Below are 12,322 nucleotides of genomic sequence, written 5' to 3'. Positions count from 1 at the left end.
ATCTCAGCTCGTTGCAACCTCTGCCTCCCGGGTTCAAGCAATTTTCCTGCCTCAGCCTCCTGAGTAGCTGGGACTACAGGCGCCCGCCACCACACCCGGCTAATTTTTTGTATTTTTAGTAGAGACGAGGTTTCACCGTGTTAGCCAGGATGGTCTCGATCTCCTGACCTTATGATCCACCCGCCTCGGCCTCCAAAAGTGCTAGGATTACAGGTGTGAGCCACTCTGCCTGGCCTATGATGGAAACTTTGATGGGGAAGCCCAGGCAGTTTAGGATCCCAGAGGAGATGCAGGGAGGGTAACTGAGTTTCATCAATGTGGGTTGGGGCAGGAGTGGGGGTTTCTGCCAAGCTAAGGCGGAAGCTCATGTGGATTCCGGGAACCTCCAAGGAGTGCCAGAAGGATTGCAAGGTGTCTACTGAACTTGGGTGTGAAGGAGGGACTAGAGGAGGGAGATAGGGCTGAGGCTGCAGATGGGCTGACTTCTATTTTTTTGTTTGTTTGCTTTTTCAGACAGGATCTTGCTCTGTTGCTCAGGCTGGAGTGCAGTGGCATGATCTTGGCTCACTGCAGCCTCTGCCTCCTGGACGCAAGTGATTCTCACATCTCAGCCTCCTGACTAGCTGGGGTTACAGGCACAGATGTGTGCCACCACACCTGGCTAATTTTTAAAATTTTTTCTAGAGATGAGGTTGCAGTATATTTCCCAGCCTGGTCTTGAACTCCTGGGCTCAAGCACTCCTCCCACCTTGGCCTCTCAAAATGCTGGGATTACCGGTGTGAGCCACTGCAGGGTTGACTTCTTAAAGATCCTTGAATGCTGGGCTAAAGGGTTTGGCCATTATCAAAGGCGGCAGGGAGCCATGGAAAGTGTTTGAGTAGGAGAAGAACTGACCAGCCCTGAGGTGGAAAGGCTCAGATGATTGATGAGTGGAAACTGAGTCGATTGGTCAGGCACAATGGCTCATGCCTGTAACCCTGGAACTTTAGGAGGACAAGGAAGGAGGATTACTTGAGCCCAGAAGTTCGAAACTAGCCTGAGCAACATAGTGAGACCCCATCTCTAAAGAAAGATGTTGGCCTAGGCGTCAGAGCGAGACTCTGCCTCAAAACAAAAACAAAAACAAAACAAAACAAAAAGTCACAGTGCATAATCGGGATTCTAGATTTTTTTTTTTTTTCTGAGGTGAGTCTCGCTCTGTCGCCCAGCCTGGAGTGCAGTGGCGCTATCTCAGCTCACTGCAAGCTCTGCCTCCTGGGTTCACGCCATTCTCCTGCCTCAGCCTCCTGAGTAGCTGGGACTACAGGCACCCGCCACCATGCCCGGCTAATTTGTTTCATATTTTTAGTAGAGACGGGGCCCAGCCAGATTCTAGATTCTTAGAATCTTAGTACAGTTTTTTTTTTTTTTCTGAGGTGAGTCTCGCTCTGTCGCCCAGCCTGGAGTGCAGTGGCGCTATCTCAGCTCACTGCAAGCTCTGCCTCCTGGTTCACGCCATTCTCCTGCCTCAGCCTCCTGAGTAGCTGGGACTACAGGCACCCGCCACCATGCCCGGCTAATTTGTTTCATATTTTTAGTAGAGACGGGGCCCAGCCAGATTCTAGATTCTTAGAATCTTAGTACAGTTTTTTTTTTCTTTCTCTTTTTTTTTTTTTTTTTTGACAGAGTCTCTGTCACCCAGGCCAGAGTGCTGTGGTGTGATCTAGGCTCACTGCAACCTCTGTCTCCTGGGTTCAAGTGATTCTCGTGCCTCAGCCTCCCTAGTAGCTGGGATTACAGGCATGCACCATGATGCCTGGATAATTTTTGTATTTTTGGTAGACACTGGGTTTTACCATGTTGCCCAGGCTGGTCTTGAACTCCTGACCTCAGGTGATCTGTCTGTCTTGGCCTCCCAAAGTACTGGGATTACAGGCATGACCTACTCAACCGAGATTCTTTATCTGTGTCTTTGCTGTCTGTTTCCCCTACTGGGCTGGGAGCCCCAGGAGAGCAGGGAGGCTGCCTGTCTTAGCCACAGTTATAATCACAGACACACTCAGGGCCTGGCACATAATAGGTGCTCATTTTGCTGAATGAATGATTGAAGAAGTAAAAGAGAAAAGGAGTGAGAGAGAAGAAAGGGAGGGAGGGAAGGAAAGAAAGATAAAACGATGGAGGGATAGAGGGATGGAAGGAAGGAAGAAGGAAGGGTGGGAAGGAAGGAGGGAAGGAGGGAGAGAAGAGAAAAAGAGAGAGAAAGATAAAGGGAGGGAGGGGAGGGGAAGGAGAAGGGAGGTGATGGGGAAGAGGGAAGGAGAAGGAAGAAAGAAGGGAAGGAAAGATGGCAGGCAAACTGGCTTATGGCCTGTTTCTGTACAGTCCTCAAGCTAAGAGTAGGGTTTTTTTTTTTTTTTTAGACAAAGTCTTGCTCCTATCACCAAGGCTGGAGTGCAATGGGCAATCTCTGTTCACTGTAACCTCTACCTCCCAGGTTCAAGCAATTTCCCTCCCTCAGCCTCCCCAGTAGCTGTGATTACAGGTGCTCAACATCACACTCAGCTAATTTTTCTATTTTTAGTAAAAACAAGGTTTCACCATGTTGGCCAGGCTGGTCTCGAACTCCTGACTTCAGGCGATCCACCAGCCTTGGCCTCCCAAAGTGCTAGAATTACAGACGTGAGCCACCACACCTGGCCTTTTAAAATATATGTATATGGCCGGGCGCGGTGGCTCAAGCCTGTAATCCCAGCACTTTGGGAGGCCGAGACGGGCGGATCACGAGGTCAGGAGATCGAGACCATCCTGGCTAATACGGTGAAACCCCGTCTCTACTAAAAAATACAAAAAACTAGCCGGGCGACGAGGCGGGCGCCTGTAGTCCCAGCTACTCGGGAGGCTGAGACAGGAGAATGGTGTGAACCCGGAGGCGGAGCTTGCAGTGAGCTGAGAGCCGGCCACTGCACTCCAGCCTGGGTGGCAGAGCAAGACTCCGTCTCAAAAAAAAAAATAAAATAAAATAAAATATATGTATATTTTTTGAGACAGAGTTTCCCTCTTGTTACCCAGGCTGGAGTGCAATGGTGCACTCACCACAACCTCTGCCTCCCGGGTTCAAGCAATTCTCCTGCCTCAGCCTCCTGAGTAGCTGGGATTACAGGCATGTGCCACCACACCCAGGTAATTTTTTTGTTTTTTTGTTTTTGTTTTTTTTTGAGACGGAGTCTTGCTCCTCGCCCAGGTTGGAGTGCAATGGTGCAATCTCGGCTCACTGCAAGCTCCGCCTCCTGGGTTCACGCCATTTTCCCCCCCTCAGCCTCCCAAGTAGATGGGACTACAGGTGCCCGCCACCACGCCCTGCTAATTTTTTGTATTTTTAGTAGAGACGGGTTTTTTATTTTTATTTTATTTTTTTTGCGACGGAGTCTCACTCTGTCGCCCAGGCTGGAGTGCAGTGGCCGGATCTCGGCTCACTGCAAGCTCCGCCTCCGGGTTTACACCATTCTCCTGCCTCAGCCTCCTGAGTAGCTGGGACCACAGGTGCCCGCCACCTCGCCCGGCTAGTTTATTTTTTGCATTTTTTAGTAGAGACGGGGTTTCACCGTGTTAGCCAGGATGGTCTCCATCTCCTGACCTCATGATCCTCCCGTCTCGGCCTCCCAAAGTGCTGGGATTACAGGCTTGAGCCACCGCGCCTGGCCGATCAAACACTTCTTAGTGTGTAACTTTTTGGAGGAGGGGTCCAACATGCTCTGCTTTTGCAGTCAGAAAAGGAAAAAAAGGGCAGAATATCATGCTTAGAGGGGAGGGAATGCTATCGGCAAATTTAAAATTCCAAAATGTAGGCCAGGTACGGTGGCTCACACCTGTAATCCCAGCACTTTGGGAGGCTGAGGCGGGCAGATCATGAGGTCAAGATATTGAGACCATCCTGGCTAACACGGTGAAACCCCGTCTCTACTAAAAAAAAAAAAAAATACAAAAAAGTAGCCGGGTGTGGTGGCGGGCGCCTGTAGTCCCAGCTACTCGGGAGGCTGAGGCAGGAGAATGGCGTGAACCTGGGAGGTGGAGCTTGCACTGAGCAGAGATCGCACCACTGCACTGCACTCCAGCCTGGGCAACAGAGTGAGACTCAATCTCAAAAAAAAAAAAAAAAAAAAAAATCCAAAATGTAAAGTAGACAGAGGACATTGTCTGGCCATCCCACATCCCAGAATTACAGGTCTGGTGTCTGCACCAACTGACTTTTTTTTTTTTTTTTAAATGGAGTCTCACTGTGTCGCCCAGGCTGGAGTGCAGTGGCGTGATCTTGACTTACTGCAACCTCCACCTCCAGGGTTCAAGTGATTCTTCTGCCTCAGCCTCCTGAGTAGCTGGGACTAAAGGCCCGCACCACCACACCTGGCTAATTTTTGTATTTTTAGTAGAAACGGGGTTTCGCCATATTGGCCAGGCTGGTCTCAAACTCCTGACCTCGTGATCCCCCTGACTCAGCCTCCCAAAGTGCTGGGATTACAGGCGTGAGCCACCACACCTGGTCCCAACTGGCTTTTTTTCAGTACTTTCCCTCGGGGCCTTCTGGCCTTGGTTCTCCTCCAGAATGTAGGATCAATGATTAATGATGGATGATTCTGCTGTCAGCCAGAGATGTGGCAGCGGTCCCTGGAGCAGAGTGAGGGACTGTTTCCCACAGGCCACGCCTTAGGAAAAGCAAGTTAAACCAAAGTGCTGGGTGTGGTGGCTCACACCTTTAGTCCCAGCACTTTGGGATGCTGACGTGGGAGGATCACTTGAGTCCAGGAGGTCAAGGCTGCAGTGAGCTATGATCACAGCACTGCACCCCAGCTGGGCATGGGTAACGTGGCAAGTCCCCATCCCCCCAGAAAAGAAGAAAGCAGCTATGCATCTTGGCTTATGCCTATAATCCCAGCACTTTTGGAGGCCGAGGCAGGCAGATTGCTTGAGGCCAGGAGTTCGAGACTAGCCTGACCAACATGGCAAAACCCTGTCTCTACTAAAGATACAAAATTATCTGGGCATGGAGGCACACGCCTGTAATCCCAGCTACTACTCAGGAGGCTGAGGTATGAGAATCCCTTGAATCCAGGAGGCAGAAAGAGCAGTGATGTGAGATTGTGCCACTGTGCTCCAGCCTGGGCAACAGAGCAAGACTCTGTCTCAAAAAACAACAGCAACAATAACAAAAAACACCAGAAAGAAAAGAGGATGGGCCCAGTGGCTCACGCCGGTAATCCCAGCACTTTGAGAGGCCAAGGTGGGAGAATTGCCTGAGGTCAGGAGTTTGAGACCAGTCTGGTCAACATGGTGAAACCCCACCTCTATTAAAAATATAAAAAATTGGGCCGGGCGCGGTGGCTCAAGCCTGTAATCCCAGCACTTTGGGAGGCCGAGACGGGCGGATCACGAGGTCAGGAGATCGAGACCATCCTGGCTAACACTGTGAAACCCCGTCTCTACTAAAAAAATACAAAAAACTAGCCGGGCGAGGTGGCGGGCGCCTGTAGTCCCAGCTACTCGGGAGGCTGAGGCAGGAGAATGGCGTGCACCCGGGAGGCGGAGCTTGCAGTGAGCTGAGATCCGGCCACTGCACTCCAGCCCTGGCGACAGAGCGAGACTCCGTCTCAAAAAAAAAAAAAAAAAAAAAAAAAAAAAAAATTGGCCGGGCGCGGTGGCTCACGCCTGTAATCCCAGCACTTTGGGAGGCTGAGGCGGGCGGATCACAAGGTCAGGAGCTCAAGACCATCCTGGCTAACATGGTGGAACCCCGTCACTACTAAAAAAATACAAAAAATTAGCTGGGTGTGGTGGTGGGCGCCTGTAGACCCAGCTACTCCAGAGGCTGAGGCAGGAGAATGGCGTGAACCCATGAGGCGGAGCTTGCAGTGAGCTGAGCTGAGATCGCGCCATTGCACTCCAGCCTGGGCGACAAGAGACAAGAGTGAGACTCTATCTATATATATGTATATTAGCCAGGAATGGTGGCAGGCGCCTATAATCCCAGCTACTCGGTAGGCTGGGGCAGGGAATTGCTTGAACCAATGGGGTGGGGGTTGCAGTGAGCCGAGATTGCACCACTGCACTGCAGCCCGGGCAACAGAGCAAGACTCTGTCTCAAAAAAAAGAAAGAAGGGAAGGAAAGGAAAGGAAAGGGGAAAGGGGAAAGGGAAAAGGAAAAGAAAAGAAGAAAGGAAAGAAAGGAGGGAGGGAGGGAGGGAGGGAGGAAGGAAGGAAGGAAGGAAGGAAGGAAGGTAGGTAGGTTGGTTAAGGACTGTCTGGTTCCAAAGCATGCCCCCTTCATCTCCACAATTCTCAACCTAAATTCCAGCTTGAAGGAGTTTGCAGTCAGTTGGCCTGAGTTCAAATCCCGACTATACCACTTACAAGCTGGGTATCCACATGATTTGCTTAATCTCTTGGAGGCTCAGTTTCTTCATCTGTAAGGGCCAATCATGCCTAAGCCGGAAGATCCTAAGGCCTAGGGCATAACCTGCAGAGAGCCCAACACCCAGTGAGCCCCAGATACACTCAGGGAATTCATTTTAGTCATTATAATTTCTCCACTCACCACTCACTAAATTAATTTGAGCATAACCCCACTAAACAGGTTCCTCAACTTTTGCACATAATGTATTCCTGGAAAAATGTAAGAAACTGATTTCACAAAACTCGAACAATAGATTTCTGTGCTACAAAGGATGTTGCATTTACTCAGAACTACTCAAATTATAAAATTCCAAATTACTTCTCACCCATTAGGTGTCATTGTCAAAGATAGTGTCCAGGGTTTCAAACATGTTATTTTAAAAAATTAATTGGATTGGCCGGGTGCGGTGGCTCACACCTGTAATCCCAGCACTTTGGGAGGCTGAGATGGGTGGATCACGAGGTCAGGAGTTCGAGACCAGCCTGGTCAACACGGTGAAACTCTGTCTGTACTAAAGATACAAAAAATCAGTTAGGCGTGGCAGCACACGCACCTGTAATCCCAGCTACACCAGAGGCTGAGCCAGGAGAATCGCTTGAACCCGGGAGGCCGAGGTTGCAGTGAGCAGAGAGCAAGCAATTGCACTCCAGCCTGGGTGACAGAGCAAGACTCTGTCAAAAAAAGAAAAGAAAAAAATAAAAGAAAAATTAATTGGATTTATCTTATTGGGTATTTTTCTCTCATTACAAAAATGATAGATTAGATGCTTGTTGCAAGAAAAATTCAAACCAGGTGCAGTGGCTCATGCCTGTAATCCCAGGACTTTGGGGGGCCAAGGAGGGAGGGTCACTTGAGCCCAGGAGACCGAGATCAGCCCAGGCAACAAAGTGAGACCCTGTCTCTACAAAAATAATAAAATTAGCTGACATGATGGTGCACACCTATCATCACAGCTACTTGGGAGACTGAGGCAGGAGGATCACTTGAGTCCAGGAATTCAAGTAAGCTATGATGATGACGCGGCACTCCAGCCTGGGTGGCACAGTGAGACTCTGTCTCAAAAAAAAAAAAAGGGAGAAGAAGGAGGAGGAGGAGGAGGGGAGGATGAGAAGGAGGAGGAGGGAGAAGAATAAAGAGGAGAAGGAGAAGGTGAAGGAGATGGAGAAGGAGAAGAAGGTGACATAAAATGAGAGACAAGATTAATCCAGCATGCTTAATAGTTTAGTAGTAGATTTTTCCATTGTGTCCTTCTCGAAAGGTTTCACCAATGGATGCTGTCTCCAGTGATTTGGGAGATTTCTCATTTCCCTACAGCTTCTCCAGCTCTGAGCATTCCTGATCAATTTTTCATTTGACTCAACTGGAGTGGGAAATTGACTAGATTGTGAAAAGCACACACATGCTCCAATGGTCTCCATCTCCTCCATAATATTTTGTTTTTGTTTTTGTTTTTGAGATGGAGTTTTGCTCGTGTTGCCCAGGCTGGAGTGCAATGGCGCGATCTTGGCTCACCGCAACCTCCGCCTCCTGGGTTCAAGCAATTCTCTTGCCTCAGCCTCCCAAGTAGCTGGGATTATAGGCATGCACCACCCTGCCCAGCTAATTTTGTATTTTTAGTAGAGACAGGGTTTCTCTATGTTGGTCAGGCTGGTCTCGAACTCCCGACCTCAGATGATCCGCCCACCTCAGCCTCCCAAAGTGCTGGGATTACAGGTGTGAGCCACCGTGCCAGGCAATTTTTTTTGTTTGTTTTTTTCAGATGGAATCTCTCTTTGTTGCCCAGGCTGGAGTGTAGTTGTGCGATCTTGGCTCACTGCAACCTCCACCTCCCAGGTTCAAGTGTGTCCCCCACCTCAGCCTCCTGAGTAGCTGGGACTACAGGCACGCACTACCATGCCTGGCTATTTTTTGTATTTTTAGTAGACAGGGTTTTGCTATGTTGGCCAGCTTGGTTTCAAATTCTTGGCCTCAAGTGATCTGCCCTCCTGGGCCTCCCAAAGTGCTGGGATTATAGGTGTGAGCCACTGCATCCGGCCTTCCTCCACAACTGAACACACAGTCACCCAGCTTAAGCCTCCAAGGGTCTGATTCCAGGTCAAGATTTGCTGTTTTTGTTATGTTTTATTTTATTTTATTTTATTTTATTTTATTTATTTATTTTTTTTTTTGAGACGGAGTCTCGCTCTGTCGCCCGGGCTGGAGTGCAGTGGCCGGATCTCAGCTCACTGCAAGCTCCGCCTCCCGGGTTCCCGCCATTCTCCTGCCTCAGCCTCCCGAGTAGCTGGGACCACAGGCGCCCGCCAACGCGCCCGGCTAGTTTTTTGTATTTTTTTAGTAGAGACGGGGTTTCACCGTATTAGCCAGGATGGTCTCGATCTCCTGACCTCGTGATCCGCCCGTCTCGGCCTCCCAAAGTGCTGGGATTACAGTTTTATTTTATTTTTGTTTTTGTTTTTGAGACAGAGTCTTGCTTTGTCACCGAGGCTAGAGTGCAGTGGCATAATCTTGGCTCACTGCAACCTCCACCTGCTGGGTTCAAGTGATTCTCCTGCCTCAGCCTCCCACATAGCTGGGATTACAGGCACCCGCCACCATGCCCGGCTAATTTTTGTATTTTTAGTAGAGGCGAGGTTTCACCGTGTTAGCCAGGCTGGTCTCGAATTCCTGACCTCAGGTGATCCACGCACTTTGGCCTCGCAAAGTGCTGGGGTTACAAGAGTGAGCCACTGCGCCCAATCGATGAGGTCTCACTACGTTGCCCAGGATGGTCTTGAAATCCTGACCTCAAGTGATCCTCCTGCCTTGGCCTCCCAAGTGCTGAGATGACAGGCATGAGCTGCTGTGCCCAGCCAATGAGCTTTTAATGTACACAATATGGCAGAAGTGATGCTATGTGACTTTCAGGCTAGATCATAAAAAGGTACAACTTCCACCTGGCTCTCAGCTCTTAGACGGTGTGCTCGGGAGGCCAGCTCCCATGCTAGGAGTACACTCATGCCACTCAAGTATACTGGGAGGAATCCAGGCATCCCGCCAATCATAGCACCCATCTGCATGCCCTGGGAGTGAGCCACCTTGGAAGCAGATTCGCCAGCCCCTGTCAAACCTTCAGATGACCGAAGCCGTGGCCAACCTTCTGAGAGGCCCTGAGCAAAAAGCAAAGCAAACAGCCCAGCAAAGCCATTTCTCAAGTCCTAAGCTACAAAGACTACATGAAATCATAAGGATTGACCAGGTGCAGTGACTCACGCCTGAAATCCCAGCATTTTGGGAGGCCAAGGCAGCAGGATCACTGGAACCCAGGGGTTCAAGACCAGCCTGGGCAACACAGTGAGACCCCCAGCTCTACAAAAAAGTATAAAAATTAGCCGGGCATGGTGGCACACACATGTAGTCCCAGCTACTCAGGAGGCTTAGGCAGGAGAATTGCTTGAACCCGGGAGGCAGAGGTTGCAGTGAGCTGAGATCGTGCCACTGCACTGCAACCTGGGTGACAGAGCAAGACTCTGTCTGAAAACAAAAACGAAACAAAACAACAACAAAATAAACAAACGAACAAATTAGCCAGGTGTGGTGGCACACACCTGCAGTCCCAGCTATTCAGAAGGCCAAGGCAGGCGGATTGCTTGAGCTCAGGAGGTTGAGGCTGCAGTGGAGCTATGATTGTGCCACTGCACTCCATCCTGTCTCTTAAAAAAAAAAAAAAAAAAATGCCACCTCTAACAGACCTTTGCTCTGCATATTCTGTGCTTAAAAAAAAAAAAAATCAAAAAACAAAAATCCTAGCAGATCTGATTTATGTCAGGGCTAGCTCAGACTCTTACCTGTTTCCTTCCCACTCAGTGCCCATCTCGGCCAGTGGATGGGACATAACTATGACCTCCCTCTGCACTGGGCAAATAGATTAGTAACCGGCAACTATGACAGGAGATGCCCTCCAAACCTCCCCACTTCCTCCAGGATAAAATCCCAGGTCCTCTCTGCAGTCTCCAGCCCCCGTCCCCGCCTAGAATTCCACCATTCAGCCACGAAGAATCATGAACTGCTTTTGTTTGCGAATATAGTAGTCTCCAGAGTGCAGTACATACACCCTATAAAAAAAGTTTTGGGGTTTAACTAGAAAACACTAGAATATCTAGATTTGGGGGGGTTTATTGTTTTTTTAAAAATAACTTTTTTCTCTTTCTTTCTTTCTTTCTTTTTTTAAGAGACAAGGTCTTGCTATATTGCCCAGGCTGGTTTTGAACTTCTGGCCTCAAGTGATTCCCCACCTTGACCTCCCAAAGTGCTAGCATTACAGGTGTGAACCATCATGCCCAGCTTCATTTACTTCTCTACATTTTTTCAAGAGTCACCCTGTCACCCATGCTGGAGTGCAGTGGCATAAGCTCGTCTCACTGCCACGTCTCCCTCCTATATTCAAGAGATTCTGCTACCTCAGCCTCCCAAGAAGCTGGAATTACAGGCAGGCACCACCATGCCCAGCTAATTTTTGTATTTTTGGTAGGGTTGGGGTTTCCCCATGTTGGCCAGGCTAGTCTCAAACTCCTGGCCTCAAGTGATCCGCCCGCTTCAGCCTCCCAAACTGTTGGGATTACAGGCGTGAGCCACCAAGCCCAGCCCTCATGTATATTTTTGAATCTGCAGTTTTCTGTTTTCTTTCTTTCTTTTTTTTTTTTTTTTTTTTTGAGATGGAGTTTCGCTCTTGTTGCCCAGGCTGGAGGGCAATGGCATGATTTTGGCTCACTGCAACTTCCATCTCCCAGGTTCAAGCAATTCTCCTGCCTCAGCCTCGCAAGTAGCTGAGATTACAATTTTTTGTTTCCTAAAGAACATATATTTTGGCTGGGTACAGTGGCTCATGCCTGTAATCCCAGCACTTTGGAAGGCCAAAGCGGGAGGATCATTAGTTCAGGGGTTCCAGACCACATGTAGTGTCCAACATAGTGAAACACTGTGTCTACTAAAAATACAAAAAATTAGTCAGTCATGGTGACGGGCACTTGTAATGCCAGCTACTTGGGAGGCAAAGGCAGAAGAATCACTTGAACCCAGGAGGCAGAGGTTGCAGTGAGCCGAGATCATACCATTGCACTCCAGCCAGGCAACAATGCGAGACTCCGTCTCAAAAAAAAAAAAAAGAACATATATTTCTATAATAAAGATACTGTTATGTAACAATTTACAGAATATATTGATATAATTGTATTTGTATATAATTTAAATTTAAATAATATCCTGGCTGGGCGTGGTGGCTCACGCGTGTAATCCCAGCACTTTGGGAGGCAGAGGCGGGCGGATCACGAGGTCAAGAGTTCGAGACCAGCCTGACCAATATAGTGAAACCCCATCTCTACCTAAAATACAAAAGTTAGCTGGGTGTAGTGGCGCATGCCTGTAATCCCAGCTACTTGGGAGGTTGGGGCAGCAGAATCGATTGAACCCGGGAGGCGGAGGTTCCAGTGAGCCGAGATGGCACTACTACATTCCTGGGCGACAGGGCGAGACTCTTCTAAAAAAAAAAATAAATAATAAATACAAATAAATAAATTTTTAAAAAAATAATATCCATCTTTGAGACCAGGAGTTTGAGACCAGCCTGTGCAATATAATGAGACCCTGTCTCTACAAAAAAAAAAAAAAAAAATTGAAAATTAACCAGGCATAGTGGCATATGCCAGTAATCCCAGATACTTAAGAGGCTGAGGCAGGAGGATCGTTTGAGCCCAGGAGTTTGAGGCTGCAGTGAGCCATAATCAAACCACTGCACTCCAGCCTGGGCAACAGAGCAAAACCTTGTCTCAAAAGATAAATAAATAAATAAATATCCATCTGGGGGTGTGACTTTAACAGTGTTACCTATAGAGGTGTGCAATGGAGAAAAAAATTTAGAGTCG

The sequence above is a fragment of the Trachypithecus francoisi genome, unplaced genomic scaffold (assembly GCF_009764315.1).
Source record: "Trachypithecus francoisi isolate TF-2019V2 unplaced genomic scaffold, Tfra_2.0 Lachesis_group5, whole genome shotgun sequence".
NCBI lineage: Eukaryota > Metazoa > Chordata > Mammalia > Primates > Cercopithecidae > Trachypithecus > Trachypithecus francoisi.
Note: the sequence above shows the minus strand (reverse complement) of the source record.